This window comes from Trichechus manatus, unplaced genomic scaffold, assembly GCF_000243295.1.
Source record: "Trichechus manatus latirostris isolate Lorelei unplaced genomic scaffold, TriManLat1.0 scaffold00069, whole genome shotgun sequence".
In the NCBI taxonomy this organism is placed as follows: Eukaryota; Metazoa; Chordata; class Mammalia; order Sirenia; family Trichechidae; genus Trichechus; species Trichechus manatus.
Window position 1 is genome coordinate 12,540,841 of NW_004444005.1, and position 3,988 is coordinate 12,544,828.

The window sequence follows — 3,988 nt, forward strand, 5'->3', positions numbered from 1 at the left end:
AGTATCTTCCCAAGGTTGGGAGTGTAACATGAGACCCTCTATAGCACCATATTCTCAGTGAAATGGCAAAATACCAACAGCTCCCCTACCCTCACCTGCAGAGACACAAGGAAAATGTCTGTATCTAAATTGGTGCTGGGGTCCCTGTATGGTGCAGTTACTGGGCTCAACTGCCAACTGAAAGGCTGGAGTTCACCCAGAGGCACCTCGGAAGAAAGGCCTGGCAATCCACTTCCAAAAATCATCCACTGAAAACCCTATGCAGCCCAGTTCTATTCTGACACACATAGGGTCACCATGGGTCAGAGTTGACTCAACAGCAACTGGTTTTATTCTTAACAAAAAATTACCCCTGGCATGGGTTAACTACCTAAATTCATGCTATTTGTGTGGCCTAAAATTTCAATCTAGTGCTGAGTTTAGAGAGGACCTGAACAGAACTGTTCCCCCAAACCTGAAAGATTCCCAACACAAACCCTCTGGAGGAGGCTGCTTTCATCCCAGAGATAAGATTCCCCACAGGGAAAGTTTCAAGAACTATGAGCAAGTCACTAAAAAACAAATTGCAAAATAGACAAGGAAAATGGAGACAATGAGCAAGAGATGGCAGGAAAAAGAATGAAAAGAAAGCCAGGCACAAGACCCAAACCAGTAATATGCTTCATATAACAAAGACAGACTCGTAAAGGTGCACGAGAAAAAGTAGATTTTAAAAAATGTAATGGCTGAAAGTGAAAAATGTAGTTGTTGAAATTAAATATTCAATGAGTAGATTCAATACCTGGTTAGACAAAGTTGAAGAAGAAAGAAACGTAGAGAAGGAGAAGGAAAAGGGGAGATAAATAAGCTAGAAGTTATCGTTGCTGTTGTTGCTGTGGAGTCGATTCCGACTCATGGTGACCACCTTGAGTCACGCGAGCAGCTGGTCTAACCCCAAACTAGAAGTTAGATCAGATTAAGTTAGACAAAATGGGTCAAGAAAGACAAAGAGATGGATACTAAGGAGGAGAGGTCAAGAAGCATGGAAGGCAGAGTGAGGAGGTTTCACAAGTTCCAAAAAGAAAGAGAGAGACAATCGGACACAGGCAATAGTTTCAGAAATAATGGCTGAGATCTTTGCAAAAAATAAAACCTAATTAAAGACATCACCAGGTCGAGAAGCCCAGTTAATTCCAAACAGAAACAATTAAGGCTCTTTTTCAGGCTGGAACCATGGAGGGTGTGGAAGAGAAGAAAAAGAATGGTCCTGCTGTCCGGGAACCCTTAAGAAAAAGCGAAGGAATTTCACAGAATGAAAGATCAAGCGCCTGAGAAAGAAGTTTGCCCAAAAGATGTTTCAAAAGGAAAGGAGGAAGCTTATCTATGAAAAAGCTAAGCACTATCACTAGGAGTACGGGCAGATGTACAGAAAGGAGATTCGAATGGCTAGGATGGCAAGAAAAGTTGGCAACTTCTATGTACCTGCAGAACCCAAGTTGGCAATTCTTATCAGGGTCAGAGGTGTCAATGTTGTGAGCCCAAAGTTGCGAAAGGTGTTGCAGTTTCTTCACCTTCAATGGCACCTTTGTTAAGTTCAACAAGGCTTCAATTAACATGCTGAGAATTGTGAAACCATACATTGCATGGGGGTACCCAAACCTAAAGTCGGTGAATAAACTGATCTACAAGCGTGGTTATGGCCAAATCAACAAGAAGCGAATTGCCCTGACAGATAACACTTTGATTGCACGATCTCTTGGTAAATACGGCATCATCTGCTTAGAAGATCTTATTCATGAGCTCTATACTGTTCGGAAACGCTTCAAAGATGCAAACAACTTCCTGTGGCCCGTCAAATTATCTTCTCTAAGAGGTGGAATGAAGAAAAAAAACATCCGTTTTGTAGAAGGTGGAGACGCTGGCAACAGGGAAGACCAGATCAACAGGCTTATTAGAAGGATAAACTAAGCTATCTACCATGATTATTTTTGTAATCTGGTCAGTTAATAAAACTGTAACTGCTTTCAAACTGAAGAAAAAAAAGGAAAAAATTAGTCAAAATTTATGCACAGAAACATCATAGTGAACTTACAGAATATCAAAGATAAAGTTGTTGGTGTAGGTGCTGTCGAGTCAGCTCCAACTCATAGCAGCCCTATATACAACAGAACGAAACATTACCCGGGCCTGTGTCATCCTCACAGTCTTGCTATGTTTGAGACCATTGTTGCAGCCATTGTGTCAATCCATCTCATTTTCGTTGATCCTCTACTTTACCAAGCATGATGTCCTTCTCCAGGGACTGGTCCCTCCTGATAACATGTCCAAAGTACATAAGACAAAGTCTCACCATCCTCGCTTCCAAGGAGCATTGCGGCTATACTTCTTCCAAGACAGATTTGTTTGTTCTTCTAGCAGTCCATGGTATATTCAATGTTCTTCACCAACACCATAATTCAAAGGTATCAATTCTTTTCGGTCTTCCTTATTCATTGTCCAGCTTTCTCATGTGTATGAGGCAATTGAAAACACCATGGCTTGGGTCAGGCGCACCTTAGTCCTCAAAGTAACATCTTTACTTTTAGCACTTTAAAGAGGTCTTTTGCAACAGATTTGCCCGATGCGGTACCTCATTAAAAAGATAAAGAGAAGATCTAAAGGCAGCTGAGGAGAAAAGACAGATTACCTTCAAAGGAGGAGTGTTTAGCCCAACAATGGAAGCAGGGAGACTGCTGAATGAGATCTACAATGTGTTGAGATGAAATAATTGCTAATTCAGAAGTCTATGCCTGGAGTGATAGATGGAACTGTGTTCCCCAAAAAATATGTGTTATAAATTGTAGCCCCTATACCTGTGGTTATGATCCCCTTTTGGGAACGGGTTTTCTTTGTTATATTAATGAGACAGGATTAGTGCAGGGTATGTCTTAAATGAATCAGTTTTTGGATATAAGCAAGCAGCAAGAAGGCCAAGATGGGAAAGACAGAGGCCAAGCCACATGAAGATCACCAAGGAACCGAGGAACAGAAGCTAAAAAGACACAAGGACCTTCTCCCAGAGTCAACAAAGAAAAAGAGCCTTTCCCTAGAGCCGGTGTTCTGATTTCAGACTTCTAGACTCCTAAACTGTGAGAAAATAAATTTCTGTGTAAAGCCACCCCGCTGTGGTATTTCTGTTACAGCAGCACTAGACAACTAAGACACCTGGAAATCACATCTTTCAACAACAAGGGTGGAATAAAGACTTCTCAAAACCAGAAGAGATGGTTTGCCATCAACAGACCCTGCCTAAGGAAGATTCTTAAGGATATTTTTCAAACCTAAGGACAGTGCGCCCAGAAAGAAGGTTTGAAATGGAAGGGGGAAAGGGGCAGAAGGAAAAGGTAAGTGTGAGATAAACGCAAACAACTCACTGCACAAAACTATGACAATAATGTCTTGTGATGTAACAAAAATGTGAAATTTATAGCAACTAAAGCAAATCAGTAAAAAAAAAGTCGTGATTAGAGTCATTTAAGGTCTTTGTTATATATTGAGAAGGTTAAGGAGATCGACTAATTGTACAATTTGATTAGGTAAGTGTATGAGTGATGAAATTTTTAAGCCAACCACTAAAAAAATAGAAACACAGTGTACATTATCCAAATTTTTGGAGAAAAAAAATGCCAATGCAAAATAAACCAAGAAAGGAAAGGAAAAAATAACGAAGAAACATTAGGAAAATAACACAACATCAGAGAATAATTATAAAGCCAGATGGATCGCTGACTAAACCAAACACACCTAACATAAAAGCCACATTTAAAAGGCAAGGATGACCAGAGTAGATTTAATAAAATACAGCTATATTCCACTCACAGACGTAACAAGAAAAACATAGGGAATGGAAAAATTAAAAGACCAAAATATATGTAGTGAGTCTAGTTATATTAATACCAGAAAAAATATGCTTCACGTCAAAGGCATTGTAAAAACTAAAGGAGAGCCACTGTATGATGCCAAAATATTC

The 3,988-nt window shown here is 39.9% G+C and overlaps 1 pseudogene; it reads left to right on the top strand.

Moving 5' to 3' along the window:
* The first annotated feature begins 1,212 nt into the window (after positions 1-1,212).
* Positions 1,213-1,947, top strand: LOC101350403 (60S ribosomal protein L7 pseudogene; annotated as a pseudogene).
* The last annotated feature ends 2,041 nt before the right edge of the window (positions 1,948-3,988 follow it).